This window comes from Gossypium raimondii, chromosome 11 (genome assembly GCF_025698545.1).
Source record: "Gossypium raimondii isolate GPD5lz chromosome 11, ASM2569854v1, whole genome shotgun sequence".
Classification (NCBI taxonomy): domain Eukaryota; kingdom Viridiplantae; phylum Streptophyta; class Magnoliopsida; order Malvales; family Malvaceae; genus Gossypium; species Gossypium raimondii.
In genome coordinates this window covers 62,796,639-62,816,027 of record NC_068575.1, presented here as the reverse complement: position 1 = coordinate 62,816,027, position 19,389 = coordinate 62,796,639, and the positions used below count along the sequence as shown (strand labels likewise).

The 19,389-nt window shown below is 33.4% G+C and overlaps 1 pseudogene; it reads right to left on the bottom strand.

Moving 5' to 3' along the window:
* Nucleotides 1-612: 612 nt before the first annotated feature.
* Nucleotides 613-18,939, bottom strand: LOC105800875 (DNA-directed RNA polymerase III subunit 2-like; annotated as a pseudogene).
* Nucleotides 18,940-19,389: the final 450 nt, after the last annotated feature.

Genomic DNA, 19,389 nt, shown 5'->3' with positions numbered 1-19,389 from the left:
GGAAATAAAAATGAACAGGCCAGGTAACAAAAGAGAAGTGGACGGTGTCTTCTACAGTTGTTTTGCAAGGAGGATGATACATGGAAAAATCAAAGTACAATTCATCCGTAATGAGTGTTCTATTTTACAAAAGATAATGATACATGGAAAAATCAAAGTACAATTCATCCGTAATGAGTGTTATAAAATGGCTTTTCTGTGTTTAATAAATTGAAATTGACGAGGAAAAAATGGATCGGAGAGGAAAAGTATCCTACAATTGTCAAGGTGATAAGGTATTTTCAGATTATAAAATACCTTAAGTTAGATAATAGCTCAAGGTTTCTTCTTCGATACAAGCTGACGGATCAAATTGAATTACTTAATACAAACCTGAGGTAAATTATTTAATTCAAACCATAATCTTAGTTGACTAGAATGCAATAGTTAAATAACTTAAATTATTTAATTTCATGAAAACATAAAAATAAAATTTAAGACAATTTCCCCGTACAACAAATCATGTAAAAGGTGCTCTAAATATTATTCCCTATAAAATTTAGGACCCCAACCAACAGGTGTCGGTACCATTTAAGAGGCAATAATTATATTTCATTCAAGCTCTCTCCAATCAGAACATAAAATAGGCTAGAATACATGATTTTTTCATATATGTATATATGCAAATAAAAGTTTGAACAAGTCATTTTTCATCTATTTTGTATCGGGTACAATCTTTTTAGAGTAATTGAAACAGTCATATTTTCAAATTATACTGGGATAAATAAGAACCTAAAATAATCCAAACATATAATCAAATTAAGGCTCCACTAATTTTAAACGCGGAACGATATTCATTGACTGGAGTTCCTGAAAAATGACATGAAATGGGACAGATGTTAGGTAACAGGGGGAAAAAAGCAATGAATGCATAAGAAAAGAAAAATAGTACAGAAGCCAAAAAAAGACAATGGAACTGAAAAGTATTCTTATTAAATGTGACATGACTCTCCTATATCTCCTTTAACATGTTTTGATTCAGAAACCAAATTGAATGACAACCAATATCTGTATTTGTATCATTGTTGGACATAACTAATACAACCCTTCAACAAGCAAACCAAAGTACAAAAGACCATGAAAAAAACATTCAAAGAGTTGAACGTACCCGTATCTGACTTAATCAAACTCCAAGTAACATAGATGAAATGCATGCCTTTCGACTACATGTGTTCAGGAGTGGTACTAACAAGTGCCATATGCATCGACAAGCATTATAGAACAAAGACGCTCAATAAACAAATGCCCTTTGATTTCAGTAAGCATTCTACTTTTTTTTAAGAAAAAAAACCCCATATTTTATTTGAGTAGGTCAGAGTGCGGCGTGATACTTTCAAACATGTCATTTGTATAACAAAAATGTTTGCCAAAGTCTACCTGGATTAAAAGCTTGCATGCGTATGGTAGTTTCATGCTAGAAACATTTTCTCCAATTTTACATGAAGAACAAAACCCAATTTTCAGCTTATGGCTGTAGTATCCTATCAAACCACATTTTCGGCAAACCTGTGTCAAAAGATGGTTATTATGAGATTGAAGCTGATTCCAATCGAGCAGTAAAAGTGTAAAAAGAAAGCACCATAACAAAGATATTACATCCGAACCATTACAAAGTACAAATTTACATAAGGTGAAACTCAACCCGGACCCTCACCCTTTCGCAGCTGTGCCAAGGCCTCATGGGCCCCATCACCGGAAAATTATAGATAAAAAATATTCAAGCGTAATAATTAAATCAATGTCAAGAAATATGAAAATAACAGCTATTTGTGAACTACAACGATTAATATGAGCAACATCAACGAGAATTTTACTCTGGGTTTTCCAGACTAGAAAAAGCAAGAGACTTTTGCAACCTCTGGTCTTAAGAGACTAGATAGAATTCAAGTACGCACAAAGGCAAACTTTTGAGTAGTTATATCCGGAAGTGGTTTGATGCTGGATTTAACTTCTTAAGTGAATTACGTGTGGAAAATATTACAATATATGCTAAGTACCTTAAGCATTATTTTTGCTGCTATTTCTCAATCAGTAAAACATAACATTCCAATCCAATGCTCCATAATTCAAAACAAATCATGAACAGCGCATGCACGTAGAATCCAATAACATAATTCACATCCACCAAAACCATAATCAAATACCTGGACATCATATGGATCGCTGGATAACATCATTCGCTCATAAATCAACATACTGGCACCATAAGCAATTAGACAATCACGCTCCATTTCTCCTACTCGCAACCCTGTGGAGAAAACATACACTAGCCCACAGTTATTAGAACATTTAATACTTCTTAAGGTAAAATTCATGAAAGAATATCATCTATCTGTGAGAAAAATAACCTCCTTTTCGAGTTCTCCCTTCTGTAGGCTGTCTAGTTAACATAACTCGAGGCCCATTACCTCTGGCACGCATTTTATCAAGAACCTAATGGGCATATCGCATTTAGAAAGGAAAATATGCAAGTATTAGACAACCATCAGGTAAGCTAGATAAATATGAAATGCCACGCATACTGAGCCTCAATATCACATTAACATGTCAAAGTAACATTGCAGAACAAAAATATTCTCGTGAGGCACTATTAACAGCAAGGTACTTTACTTGCCTAACAAAGACGTTAAATACAAGAACAGAAAATGAATGATGATATCTGATAAGAGAGACAATGAACAGGCTATTTTTAAAGAACAGAACTATAGTCACTGCTATTTGAAATGGTATTCAAACATAGCCACCTAGCGTGGTATAAATTGGTATTCAGCTTAATGGGGAGAAAGTAAATGCGGGAGGAATTATAGTTGTTCCATGGCTTCAGTTCTATGATAGACACAGCATTAGCAATCCATAAAAGTCTTTCCTCAGAAATTAATGAAAAGGTTAAAATCTAACCATATGCTTTAACTTCTGGTAGTAAATTGGTCCCATAAAAATATAAGCTTGTAATGGAAAACCCGTAATACCTGAAGCAAGTTTGCACAGATATTAGGATGAAATTGTATTAACAACCTATATTAATATAATGAAAAACTGGAACAGAGAAATAATAAGTTTCCAGCATCTCAATGAATAATCCAAGATCACAAGTCAATCCGGGAAGGTGAAACAAAAAGTAATACAGAATCAACGTAACGGTAAAGTTTACACTTTCTTCTTATGTTACTCCAACTTTTTAATGCTCTTGAAGCATCTGGCTCTGACACGCATGTTGGACACATATCCGGACATGGGTATTAAGTAAACCGGTTCATGAGTTAAGCTATCTGCCCAAACCCTAAGGCCCACACAAAATTTGAGAGGGTTATAGCAAAAATATTTGACCTAAAAAATGGGCTTGGACAAAAAAAAGCCTATTTAAAATGTGGGCTGGGCTAAGACCTGAACATCTAAGGCCCTAAACCCAGCCCAGCCCATGAACAGCTTTAGCACCGAGATATGATCCCCCAAGGACCCTCCAGAAACAAGAACATTTTAGAAATAGTTGGAACATACACATCTAGGACACATCTCATGCCCGACACTCACAAACGGGTCTGAGTAATAGCTTTATTCTGCTTCCTATCAGATTATGACATTAAGATCATTTCTACTCCATTCTTTTAAGTTCAGTGGCAAAAATCCTCAGGAATTGGTCATTTCTGATTCTACTAAGATTTGGAAGTACATATCAGTGACTAAATATTTCACATCAAGGACCTAAAAAACTAGGTTTCTTCAATGATATTGACTGCAGATCATCTTCCTGAAACATCACAAAACATAAGAAAAGCAGTACCACTATTCTAGAAATAATTTTGTGCGCTACAATCGCAAGGGAATTCAAATTCTTTGAAGGCAAGGCCTGCTTTTAGAAAACATAGTTGCATTTTTTAGGCCCCACTCTCTAATCTTCAGTTTCAATTCTAGATTCTGTTTTACTCTTCTGTGTATATCATCCATAATCATATAAGCAATTAGGCATTAATATCGGCAAGCAATCATAAATTTAGACATTCATATTGTACCACAACTTATTGTCAGTTTGTCAATGATACCGCAACAGATGAGTCCACATCACTGAAGACGAGGTGCCAATAGAGATAGCTCTCAATTTTATTCTCTAACCAACCATTTGAACTATTTGTGACTTCTTAAAAAAATTGGTTTGAAACTCTAGTTCTTGTCTCCTTGTTATAATCAAAGCGTAGACATATTCACAATGCATCATTTGAAATAGGAAGTTAGTAATCTTGACACCTGCAGTAGGCTCCAAGTTTCAAGAAAAGGGGAGAGGAGGAAGGATAGTAAACTGCAAAACCTGAATAAATGAAGTCCTTGCCATTGTAACAGAAACCGTGCTTGATGAGGGTTTCACTGAAAAAGTTAGAGAGGATATGATAAATTTGCTATGCTTGCAATGATACACTAGAGGAGGGTTTAGGAAAGGAAGGTAGAAAGTAACCTTATAGTTTCAACCTTATCCGCATGACCACTAGGCTCCCCGAAAGCACTACCATAGTGGAACCTACCACATGAAACTCCAGCTTTGCCTCCAAGAAGCTCTATCATCTTGCCTACAGTCATTCGACTAACAAAAAAAAAAAAATCATAAATATGAGTCAAGCAACAAGTTGAAAGCTTACTGTGCTAGCAACTTAATACCATAAATAAATATAATTTAGTAGCTAACAGAATAAGAAGCTTATGATGTGCTGGCAGCATATACAGTTTAGAGAAACATGTAGATTGGATTTAAATATGTTTTGACTTGGATAATCTATCAGTAAGGGATTAAAAGTTGTCAATTAGGGATTTGGAGATAGTTTAGGAGATTAGATTTCTTTGTTTTGTGAAGTTATAATAAAAAGATCCCTAGAATCAAGGATCTCTATCAATTAAGGGAATTTCATACCGTATTCAATGGTATGCTTTCCCGTTGATTGCCCTTGGAATTATTGGTGTTTCTAATTTCAACATTTCTGTTTAGGCATCTTAATTGGACATGTAGATTGATGCTATATGTTACTTGCATAACCATTTGGAAGGTACAGCCCACAAATGAAGCTTGATTTATGGAAATGACTGACTAGCCTCTTTTCTTTTTCCTTTTACCAAGGTGGGGAGAGAAAATCATGCTTAAATCGACCCATGGTGTTATTTAGTTGTTCATGCATAAGAACATGTCTCAATGAGAAAAGAAAGTGACAGAATCACAGAAATGGTTGTTCATGGATAATGCAACAGAAATATTTGTAAGAGAACGCTTTCTCAGGTGTTTACCAGACCAAGAAACTGTCTTTTATAGCCAACAGGAGCTACAGAAAGACCGTAGAGGTAAATGCCTGAGATTCTAGACATTCGGATCATAACATTTTTTAACTAAAATATAAGATATTACCTTGGAAAACCATGAGGATTCATAATTAAATCGGGGCAAATGCCACGCTCTGAGAAGGGGAGATCTTCCTGCTGAATGATAATGCCGCAGACACCTTTCTGGCCATGTCTGCTACTAAATTTGTCACCAAGCTGAGCGAATACATAGCAAAAGAGCAACAAAAAGGAAACAAAGTCAACCCTGGTTTTCCAAGGAAAAATATTAGATAATGAAGCCAAATCAATATTGCCTACTTCAGGTCGACGTGTGTGGCGTATTAAAAATTTTATTGATAAATTTCCATTCTGATCAGAGCTAAGAGCAACTCTATCCAGTACACAAGACTCTCCTTCAGGACCTTTATACAGTTGCTTTGCAGGTCTACAAGCACTGCAAATTGAAAATTGGTAAGAAATTTTTCACAACAACAAAAGAACAACAACAGAACCGGCCAGAAATTAAACTAACCTATCCATTAGAGGTTCTGAAGATATTGGAATCCCTCTTGTATGAATAGAGACCTTATTAAGAAGGATGTCATTTGGTCTAATAATCTCCCCAGGAGCAGCAATTCCATCATCATCTAATATCTACACAAAGAACTTCACAATTGAAATTTGATGGAAATCACAAAAAGGATCTATTTTTATATGTAAAGGAATCCACTTGAGGCAGACAGAAGCGGCTTTAGGAAGATATTACGAGATAGCAGATATATTTTCACAATTGGAAATTAAAACTGATTGAGCCATTAATATTGCCTTTGCTATCTTTGGACATGCAAAATGTTTTTTTAACAACTTAATCTAAAGGGGAACAACGTCAAAAATCAAAGACAATTGTGCACCATTTACCAGTTGCCGACTGAGCAGAAAAAACTTTTCTTCAAAGGCATTTTCATGTAGATGTTATTGAGCTAGTTAAGGATCCTCCGTATTCATGGAAAAATTCAGAAAAACTGAACATAACTGTGCCAAACACATCCATATCCAACAGTTACAACTGAGTCAAAGTAACTTAGCTACAAAGTATGCAACTTTAAGCTGTTTTGTGAGCCAAAAATCAAGACATGATACAGTACTAGACTCCTAAAAATGTTTTCTACAACTACAGAAAGTATATAACTTCCTCCGTCAACTACCAGTAGACCCCTTCAATAAGAAAATAAAAATTTTAGAGGGTTCTATTACAAAAGCTATCCCTTTTAATGAAAAGGCTCCAAGTGTATATGTTTTAAAAATGCCATCTTTTGATAGGAGGAATTTTACAACAAACAGAATCCTAGACTGCTATGGCTCAACTTTGGAAGGGGGCATACGTTAACTTTAAGTGACTGAGTGACTGCTGCATAAGACAATTGATGGACTCCTGATGACAAATTCTTAGGCTTACAGTTAAGAATTTTTCATTTTTTTTAGTCACTTTGTATATTTATATATATATATGACTTTGGAATTTGATCAAATATGATATACAAGATTACAATTTCAAAATTCTTCAGTTACAAATATATATATTGATATAATAGTAATGGTGAGTAATTAAAAGAAGTATGTAATTTCATCAAATAAAAAATGCTTAAAAAACCAGTAATTTGACAATGCAAGAATTTAATCATGCAGTCAGGAATAAAGTAAGGCATTGCCTGCATCCTCTCGGAACCAGGTCCGGTTCTCTGTGGCCTAAGAATACTGTCGGATGCACCAGTTCGAGATTTCTGAATAATGTTAGAATACCTGCTCAACATAGAATGTGGAAGAGAACATGTGATTGCTAAGCCATGAAAGATTAGAATGTTCTATCAGAATATTACAAATGTGAAAAAGTTGCATACTTTTTCATCACATTACAACGCCCAAAACCACGGTCTAGAGAAGCCTTGTTCATGACAATAGCATCCTCTATGTCATAACCACTGCAACTCATGACTGCAACAGTTGCATTCTGACCAGCTCCAAGCTTATCATATCCAACCTGAAAGCAAAGGCAGCAAATTTACGGGACAAAATGTTGTGATCATGCTCTACAATATACAGACTACTAACCAGTTCAATTGTCCTTGTTGTCACTAAAGGCCTCTGAGGATACACCAATATATTAAGTAATGTGTCCATCCGACATAACTACAGCACAAAAGAGACTGCCTCAGCAAAGAAAGAATATTTTGATAAAAGTACAAGGACAAAGTTCCATGATGGAAATCCTGTAGAAATTTAAGAAGATAGAAACTGACAAAAAAAACGTAAACATAAATACTTAAGGCAAATGCCCTCTGCCTCAAATACTTAAGGCAAATGCCCATCTCTAGTTTAAGATAGATATTTCACAGAAAACATGAGTCATCTTTCAGATTTTATGTGTGTGTGAGCATATAACTTGCACAAAGTGATATCAGATTATTTAATCATTTTAAGGTAAGCATAATATATAACTTGAAGAGTGATATCAGACTAATGAAAACTTCATAAATTTTATCTTGAATTCAAGCAACTGTATTTTGTGAAATACAAGGACTCTTTGCTCAAAAGCAGGGAAAAAAAATATCAACAGAATAGCAAATAATACTGCTTGCCTGGTTATATGCAATATTTCCCATTGCTTGCTTCCCCATTGCACACTACAAATACAGAAGAAAAATTTGGAGATGATAAGAGCAAAAATTACCGTTCACGGTTATGTCATGTTCAAGATATCAGAAAGTGATGTAAAAAACCTAATAGGTATTTCTTGGTGACTGATTATGATGAGGATACGGAATCAACCCAGCATTAACACCTAAGATTGTGAAAGGCTCTATCTCAATATGAGTAGTTTCAGGTGTAACCTCTCCTTCATACAAAGCAATCTAAAAACAGAGAATCATGTTTCCAAAAGTCAAATATATAAATTGTAACAACTGAATTAAAAACCTTTAAAACATCAGGGGAAACAAACCAAAGCATTGTTCTCCTCGTTGACATCAAGATACTCAACTAATCCATCACCTAAAAAGTCATTAAAAGTACGGACTCCATCCTTGATAAGCACAAAATTTAGAATTAGTTTTCAACCAAGATTATTCTCTTTGGATAAAATAGGAAGCATAACTCTTACCAGCAACTCCTTCATATGGTGTTCTTTGATCCTCGATATTCCCTTGTCAACTATTACCAATGGTCGACAAACTCGACCTCCATCGGAAGAAATATACACACACCTCTGATCAACAATTTCAAATCTCAAGAATCAGTAAATATTTAAAATAAAAGCTGGAACGATGAAAACTACCAGTCATACCTGCAGCCTAGTCCAATTTTAAAAAAAGATCATAGAAAAAAAATATAACCACATATGGAGACAGGAACACCACAATTTAAAAGGGATTAGATTAGACCATGGACACAGTGGGATTTAGCTTTAATATATGTGAGTTCATGCGTGCATATGCATGTATACATCATGTAACTATGTGGCGAAGCTGGCATTTGAAAAAGAAATCATCCACAATTCTTTTTCTTCTCCATCTTAAAGCTAGTTTTTGAGCATATACCCCACAGCTTCTCTGTAAAGAATCCCATCGCATAATTACTGAGATAAACTGATTTATCTTCTACACTTTCTACTGTATAGTTGTTATTTATTCAACTTCCCATGATAGGTGAGGATTTAAACATCTATTCACAGGCCATTTATTTTAAATTCCTGAAATTACCCTCTAAAATATAAGTTTTGAAAATTATAAACTACACAGACATGAGACATACACATGGGTAACAACAATGCCATGTAATAGAAATGATATGGCAACCCAAATTTTAATACAGAAGCTTCTACCAGGGACGATATTAAAGCAAGAAAGAGATCAACCAGACTTGTTACACTGAAGATTCACAAAAGAACTGCAGCTTAAAGGATTCTCTTGAACCCACCATTAAATCACCTTTTGCATGGATACAGAGTTACAGATGGGGAACTATCCCACAAACAAAAATGCAACAATCACTCATACGAGATCTTACAAGAAGTAGATGATAAAGAACATAATAAATTGTCAAAACTACCTAAGAGCCATTTCTTTGAAAAAACAAGCTAACTACAAGATCAACATTGGGCTTGACTCCTGTCTATTACTTTCTGGATCAGCAACCAGTACAGCCCACAAAAACAGATGAGTGCATTAATTATTGTTAGATCAAAAAGCAAAAGAGAGGACAGCAAAACAAATAACCGATCTTTATAAACTAGAAAACATAACGGTTTTTATTCCAAACATGAGCTAAAATCATAATTCTTCTGCTTAAGACTACCTAGATGCATTTGAAAGTTGATCTTGGCCTTAGTTTGTATATTAGGTGATTAAGACTACAGAAAGCATAGTTATGCAAACTGAAGGAAAAATTATACAATGACACACAAAATAGTTAAATAGCTTTTAAGTGGAAGAAAATTTTACCTGCTTTTCATTTACGAAGACGCTCACAAACTCACCAATTTTGCCAGCTCTTCGCAGCTTTCTCAGAGCATTAGCAAAATGCTACATAGAGGGGAGAGACATTATTAGACTGGTGGAACAAAGTTACTAAATATATGCATAAATTTTACAAAACAAGTATGCACGTCTAGGAATTGAAGAACGATCAGGAAGTTCCAAATCCTTTTATTTCAGAGTATAAAATAATTGCTAAAACACTAAAAGAAAATGTTATTCATATCAAGAAGTGGTTTAAACAAAATAGAGAAGGTTTTAGAATGCTATGCAATCAAAGGATACCTTCCAACCTGAAAAAAAGATGCTATATAATGACATAATACCAAGTTTTTTGTCCTAACAAATCAGGGCAATGAACATGCTATCATACATTTAGAGGACTTAGATGAGTATGTTAATTTTTTTTTTTTTAAGTTTTTCCATATATTTAGAGGATTCTTGGAGGTGCATATCCACATACAAATTTCTAAATAGCCTTGGAAACAGGTGACAAACACAAACACATTAAGAAAATGAAGAATCGGAGCAACAAAGGACTAGTTGATGCTGCAATAGAGAATGATTTTGAAGTAGAGCATTATTAAAAAGTGATATCAAAATATTTGAAAAAACGAAGACTTCTTTCTCATCGTTCAAAAATTCTTACTATAAGTTCGTAACAGCTTCTTTTTTCACTTAACTCTTGTCAAAAACCTAAGCTCTGGGGATTTAAAAGCTTAATTTCTGCTATTACAAATGGCAAAGGCTGTTTGGCAGATCTCTAAAGCAGAGGAAAACCCCAGAGTTTCATACAAACAGGAATTATATCCTTATTAACTTAGGAAGGTACTAGTTGGGAAAAAAAATCTGTAAGAAAGATCATCAACACATAGTCGCATCTACGCACTAGTACACAACAGTGATTTAATGCAAGCAGATACAACTATAAAGGTAGCAAGGAAAAATTTGTTATCTCAAAATTTTTCTGAAGGGCATAGCTTTAAATCAAGCACAAAAAGAAGCATTACATAGGTAACAGACAGCTATAGATTTAGATTAAAGTTGATGAGCTGACTTTGGATATTAATATATAAATTTTTACTGATATAAACTTCTTAGCACCATCTTCTTCATTTTTTTTTCTTTTTCCTTCTTTAGGGAGTATGGCCTTAAACCTAGCATCAAAGAGAAAAACCATCTGTCCAAGAGTCTAAACCAGTTTCAAATTATATTTCAGTTGAATTGAGAGACTTTCATATGTGTATATCAATGTTTTAGGCATCAAAGCAACACCAAAAGCACCTGTGGCCTTCTATGTTTGCCAAGAATCAGCCCATTTAACATAACCAGGAATGAATTTGGCGTATGAAGCTCTTCTCCTGATAGTAGCTCCATGTCTTCAACCCCCAAGCAATAGCACTACAATAGAAACAATACAATGAATTTAAAATGTGAACATAGGCAGGATAATAATATCACTAGGCAATAGATAAGGACTAAGCCATTGGATGCGTCAGTTAGAACTGAGATGCAAAATAACTATCTTCCTCGAGTCTTGTTTCTAAATTTAGTTACAAACAAGTTGAAGTAATGACTGAAATATCTAACCAAATATAATGCCTTAAGTTATTGAAATAATTGATTAAATTTTAATATCTTCATTGATTATAATAATAAAACCAAATCAAATGAATAAATAATCTTTAGATTGTAAATAAAATGCCAACAAGAATTCTGACAATTTTTCTGATCGTAGAACAAAATGACAGATTCAATAGCAATATAATAGCCATGAATTAACCTTGTATGAAAAATATTATGATATTTTCTTCTTATTTGATCCTATCAATTAAATAATTACAATAATAAAACAAATGTGTGAAATAACATATTAGTTATTACTAATTTTAACTACAATCAATCTTGATACCCAATTAACCTTGTATGAAAAATATTATGATATTTTCTTCTTATTTGATCCTATCAATTAAATAATTACAATAATAAAACAAATGTGTGAAATAACATATTAGTTATTACTAATTTTAACTACAATCAATCTTGATACCCACTACTTTATTCTTTTGAAGTTAATTTAATTCTTCTTCTTTTTTTCTTTATTCTTTGTACTATTCTTGACCTTACAGTTCATCCTCTCCAAATTAGGTTTTCTTTTCTTTTCTTTTCTTTTCTTTTCTTTTCTTTTTTAATTCCAAATTGGTCATCCACAGCACTTGTCACTGTCTCCTTCCACTGTCAACAATCAAATCATTACTACGCTTTTCTTTCCTTTCAATTTTAACTTAGATATAAAACTCTAAGCCTTTCAAACTCGGAGCATACCTTAGTTGGTTCATGCAATCACCTTAAGAGATGGCATCTGAGAAAGTCTGGTGTTTATATCCCAGTATTTGGAAACCCTTCCCCAATCCCCAAGATAGGACCTTCTTTGTACCAAGAAAAGATATCCAAGCACTACTCTTGAATTTCTTTCCTATTTTATGATCAAATCCCTCCTTATACGTATTAACTTCATAAGCAGGTTAAAAAAGTCGAAAATATACATCAATTGTTTTTTGGTTCTTTTCTCATAGTAAATATTCAACATGCTAGAGCTCCATCCCATAGTATTTTTTTTTCCGTCAAAGTATTTCAAGCTATATATATTACTCCTCGGAAAGAAAAGTTTTCTTTATATCAAATTGCTTTAAGCTACACAGATATTTTTCTAGTTTGATTAGAAATTACTTGATGTGATGAAACCACGGACCAAGTAACCAACCCGAAATAAGAAACATAGAAGCTTGAAGTGGTTAGAGTTGACAAGGTACTAGAATCTGAACCATACTGAAAACATCCCTAGCATTTGATATGGTAGTATCGTGTTGCTCAACGGATTTCCCATAGCAAATAAGAACTTCTATATTTTAGGACCAAAGACTTGTCTGATATCAACAGGAAATATCTCCTCGCTAATTACTTTAGAATGATGTTATTCCTATGACAACGACTTCACAGACGGTGATATTAAAAGCATAATTATGAATAGTACTTCAAAAAGAAGAGAGATTAATTGTCCTGATAGCTCGAGATGCTTGTTCCCCATATAATCCTACAAAACAAAGGAAAACCATTTAAATGGCCAGCACAAGTAAGCTTACGTATATTAAAATATTCATCAACTTTCATGTTTCCACAAGCTCCTTGAACTCAGGAACAGCTAGGATCTATGACACACTGCAACTGATTTGCCTTGGAAAGACAAACATGGAAAAAAGACAATAAGCAGCGCAGTTATCTGAAGGATGAGCCAATTCCTTGAGATAAAAATCATAAATCAATGTGCAATGCAACCCTTCATACAAAACACTTTTATCTTAAGGGTATCTGGCTTTCTCTTTGCTTGGAGGTGACCTTGGTTAGACTAGAAAATTGTTATAAAGCAATTTGACCGGGAAGACTAAAGATAACACGGTAGCAACTTTGAGAAGTAAAAGTAAAGTTGAGAGTATATCTTTGGAGTTCTAAATGAGTAGATTGAAAGACTGCAAAGTAAATAATACCTTGTCATCCATTGCATGCTTATTTAATGTTGCCTCCATCATCCTTCTCAGCATAACCGCAACATACAAGCATTTTGGACGCAAATTATTGCAACGCACCTAAATGAAGGGGGAAATATGAAAAACAATTGTCGATGTCAAAATGCTGCCATTGAATTTTGAAAACTAAAACAAAACCTACTGGAACATTGGCAAGAAAGATATCTCGAAGGATCAAAAAAGCTCCCAGTTCCTACAATAAATAAATAAACTATCTCGTTAGCATAAATTACAAAAACAATGCTGGCAGCATAGTACCTTATTTTCTTCTTTTTCATTGGTGAAAGCTCTCAATCACATATATATGTGCAATAATGCAAACACGGCTATTTATCCAGAGAAAGACTGGGGAGGAAGACCTGAGTTTTCTGCAAAAGAAAGCAATCAAATTGAAAATTTGAAACAACCTGAAGTAATGAAACAAAAATGAATAAGATATATGCGTGTATACATATTCGTACAAAAGCAACGAATGTATAGCAAAAGGAAAACCTACAAACGAAATTAAGACTAAAATGCAATAGTTATACACCATTTCTGTTTGTAAAGCTGATAAGACTAAAATTAAATAAAATTAACATAAAAACATCTAAATCACCTTCCAATTCCGTGTAGTGCACTGAAATCTAGATATTAAAAGCTAAATTCATAAGTTTTTTCACAAACTAACCGAAGAGTATTGAACCTTCGTATTAAGGTACGCCAATGCTTGTTCTTGGGTATATATGTCAATACGTGCACATTCCTGAAAAGGAACAAATAAATAAATTAGGAAAGCGGCGCCATGTTAAGACAAGAATAACTCCAGAATGGCCGAGAATACAATGTTTAAAAATATTTTAAACAGGCCTGAAGGCGCACACCATGTTACAAAATTGAAATAATAGACGCAGATAATTTTTATGACGCCAATGCTTAAAGAACAAATCATAAAACAGGTCACAAAAGGTAGTTGGTCAAATTAGTTAGTGAGGTGTTCGTATGCAATAACCACGGCCTTAGAAGCAGTACACATTACCAAGGTAGGAAACATCTGATCTAGATAAGAGTTCAAACAGGGTTCAACGAAATGCCAAAACTGATAGACACATTACAAAACATTCAATGACATTGCGTAGAAAGGGATTGATATGTACAAACTGCAGGTTTTAGAATGGATGTGCTTGTGAAAAATTATAAGAACACAAAAAATATCACCAAGGAAATGCTATGGAAAACGGATGAGATATGATTCATTTCAGAAATTTAAATTCAGCATAATTACAAACGAATGTGACTTTTTATAGTTGAGGGTGGACTTGAGAGCTATGTTGCTCCGACTATTCATTTTTCTAGAAATACCCATGCGCTTAACAAGACATGGGAATGGGGAGGTGATCCTCAAAGGGCCCACCAAATACATAGAAACCTTTAAAAGATTGAATATAACCATGTCAAACACATACCCTTGTTTGACACTCACACCCGAGTATGAGTAACTTAGCATGAGAAACTTTTCAATTTCCTTGAGAAATCGTGAGACAGCTAAAGAATCCCACCATTATCCACATAAGACCCCCATAGCATGCTAGCCATTTGCAAAAGACATTTCAGGAAGCTATTACCGTTCTTGTAAATAATACAAAATATGAACAGGTTCATATCCTTAACCATATAGCTTACCTCTATAGAAGGTAAAAGAAGAGCACTATAACAAGGATCAGCACCAACCATTTGCATAACCTCTTGATCACTCTCTATCCCCATTGCTTTCATGACCACCATAATAGGGATCTATGAGAAAACAATACTGAGTCAAACTAAGGTTTAAGAGTGCAACATGAATAACTCTTCAGGGAAAAAAATAAGGAAACTTAGAAGAGAAAGTAAGGTGCAACAAGACCTTTTTCACAAATTGGTTGAGTAACAAATATATCTTCTCTTTGTCCATCTTAATAACTGTTCGGCTTTTTATTGTTTCCGATATGCTTGTTACAGATGCCGTTATACTGGGGGCAGAGAGCAAAAAAAAAAAAGTAAAGAGAAGATATTCCACGAGTAAAATTCAAGGATCAAGTAAAACTGACATAAATTAGAACAATGCAATGGTAGGAAAATTGATAGGAATGGAAACTACTGTAACAAAATGACAGCTAAACTAATATGGCTGAAGATATTTGTATGATGTATCGAACAAGTAGATATGTCAATAAAAATATTACAGTCCCAAGTTGACACAATAAGTCCATAACAAGATTTAGCTCATCCTATATGCCAAAGTGAATGCATAAATACTTCATGTTTTGCACACATAATAATAATAATAATAATAATAATAATAATAATAATAATAATAATAATAAAAAAGCAATATAAAGTTTTACATGCTAAACTTGCACTGCATCAATAGAAGTCACTGTTCCCTTATTAATCATTCCATGAACTTCAAAACAAATTTCCAACAAGCAGTGATGCTAAATGACCAGAAGCTAGACCAATGTTAATTAGTTATTGCTAAGAAAGCCTTTGATTGTTTGTATAATCATTAGTAAACAATAAAATATATGACAAATTACACTATGACTTTAAGAACAACAAGACGAGCAAAACTTTAACCTCCTACCTTACACACTTCTACAACCCACGATAAATTTTTAAAAGCGGAGTTATATATGGAACCAAGGAAATTCTAGTAATGCACATGATAAGGGAGTGGAGCGGTCAATTGTCAGCAAGACATAAAAATTTGAAAGACAACTCACTTTCCCTTGTTGTCTGCATCAATAATTATCCTATTCTTGGCTAGCTGTTCACGTATTGGAATCACCTGAAAGCCATTGGCAGAATCATAACATTACAATGACAAAGAAGTACCAAGAAACAAAAAAATATACATAACTGAAAAACAAGAGACTGCCAAGAGAAGAGAGAAATAAAATGCAGTTCCAATGAAGAAGAATTTGAAAAGAAAAAGTATAAAATAAATATGGCAGTCAGTATGTCTGTTTCGGACAATTTAAACTCATAAAGAACATAAAAATGTATATTTTTTTGCTTAAGAATAATTCATATCATGGTTATTGGGACATAAAATTTGAAATGCATATTCTTCTTATTAGATTTTAAAGTTGCTGTCTTGTCATCATTGAAATGAAAAGGTAAAAATAAGAAATTTCTAAGGATGAAAAAACCAAATGGATTTGGCATACATTTATATAGGTGTGACTACATGTACATCATCACTTCATCTTAGCAAAATCTTATCTAACAATCCACAGAGAAAAATCAAGAACATTTTGATAGGTCCCGTTCAAAATACTAGATCACAAGAGGCAAATCCAGAAAACATAGAAGAACAGCGCCACTAACTTTGTTTTAATTTTCATCCATTCAATATATGATTCACCAACTTCTTCACTACAAATTTCTGGCCCATCATGAACATTATGTATGACACTTACCGTCCAACTAAAAGCACGTTATAGTGAATGAGAGTGTATAGGTGTGCATGGAAGTGAATAATAAAGCAATAGATATGTGAAACATGGTCGGAATTACCTTCTCTGCTCCATTAATAATAAAATACCCACCGGGATCAAGAGGGCATTCACCTGATATCAGATAATGAAATTCAAATATATAATAACAAGAAGACAATTAGAAAAGCAACAGCCATTGTTTTGAGTTTAATGAACACAAACCAAGCCTTGCAAGTTCAGCTTCGTCTTTTCCATATAACACACAGCGGCAACTTCTTAACATGATCGGCATTCTTCCCATAACAACATTTTTCTGCAGGGGACAGATTTTGTATTACATCCAAAGCACCTACCATTCTGCATCAATCGTCATACACACATCAAAGAAGCATCTCGTGTACCTTTTCTAGTCTAGTTCTCTGCCCATGACTCTCTTGCATGTACTCTATGTCGGCGAATATCGGTGCAGCATACCTTAAAAATTAACAACATATTAATAAGACAAAACAGAAAATATGTATAACTCACTATTCCATATAAAGTTTTAGTTGTTAAAACACCAAAAAGAATCAATTCCACTAATGCCTATATGAAATAGTTCAACCTGGAAAATTATACATGTATTTAGAGAAATCATTTGTACATACGTCATATCTGCGAGGCGGCATGTATGGGGATTTATTTTTTCATAAGTCGTCATGGAGGGATTACCAATTCTAACATCATTAAACCTGCACAGCAACACAAGATACAGTTGAATTAGAGCATAGAAAGAAAATCCAAATTCAAATCAGACCACTTGCTGTTTTCTCCATAAAAAATGTTACTAAAAAGAAAATTCCTCATATTTGGTTACAACTGAGCAAATAGTTAAGCAATAACACATCCGAAATTAACTATTATGTACAAAAATTAAATGTAGCACGTGATCATTCCAAAAGAACCTTTCTTTTGTTTTTGGTTTTTTTTGAAGTGTAACAATAACAATACAATGAAAGTAGGAATACAAGTCTGAATAATCACAAGTATCAAACTACTGCATACGGACTGTCTAAGTAATCACAATACAGAATAAACCATTGCATCACAAATAGACTAAAAATCGATACAATCCAAACTAAAGCCAACAAACTCACTGACTAAGACCTATGCAACCATCCAGACGAGACTTGGAGACCTACACATATAATTACACATTGTAGGTCTCAAACTTGAATGCATAAGACCCAATGCCTTCGTCTTTGTTTAAAAAAAATATTACATTTTGCTTCACACACACAATACACACAAAAACAAAATAACAACAAGAGCCGACATCGGCAAGTTGGCAAAATATATTTTATAGAAATCATAACCAAAAACATAAACAAAAATACTTTCAAACCTGAGGTAAATAGCGGGGTCAATATGGGATACAATCCGGTCGTTGGCACTAACAACCTTCTTGATTCCAGTATTAACAAAATAATTAAATGAATCGAAGTGCTGCTTCACTAACCCTCTAACCTATAGTAAGAAAAAAAAAGCCCAAATTTCATAATTCAGTTAAATAATATAAACACTTTCACATAAAATATATGCCAAATTAACATCAAATCACCTTTAAAAACTCAGGGAGAATCTGAAACTTGTCAACAACCGATTTTATTGGAGCAGCAAGCTTTTGCTTGTCCACTGGTATCTCAGACACGTATAAGCTATAGGTGTTTCCCAAGAAACAAAAGACAAATTAATCCAAATCAAATTATATTTCGTTAAATAATTCAGATATGAAAGGAAAAACTTACTTATTGGTGTTGTTATTGAGAAATATATCTTCTTGCTTGAGTCTCATTGTAGTTAAATTGTTGTGGTTTTTTGGAATTTGATTTTTTTTTTTAGCAGAACTACACTGAACCTACTCTGCAGGGTTTGTTTTTAGAACACTAAAACCCTAAAGCTGTCGATTTGTGGATGGTGAACTCCTTTTCCTTAGAGAAAAAATCAACAATCACATTAAATTACTCATTAAATATGCACGAATATATTCATACTTGGATCAATATGAATCTGTTTATAAAGAAAATAAGGAATTTTGGATTTAACAGTGAAACTATTTGTGAATTAATTACGTTTATTACAATAATATAAAATCAAATCTTCAATATTTGATTCCATCATATACTTTCTTGTAAATTTGGAGCTCTTTTATAGGAAATCAACTATTTTATCGTCATCTCCATTATGGATGTTTTTCACTTTGTTAAGAAAATTATAATATCAAAATAAAATATTTATAATTTAAAAGAGTTAAAAAATTACAATTTTTAACAATTTTATACCACAAAACTTTTTTTTTTTAAACATAGGATCGTCTCCAATTTTTATTTAAGTTTAATGGATCACCTATTTTTTAACAAAATTTAAAATCAATTAAAATGTATAACCAACATCACATTGACAAACACCCGATAAAAACACTAAATAATAATCTAATAATTA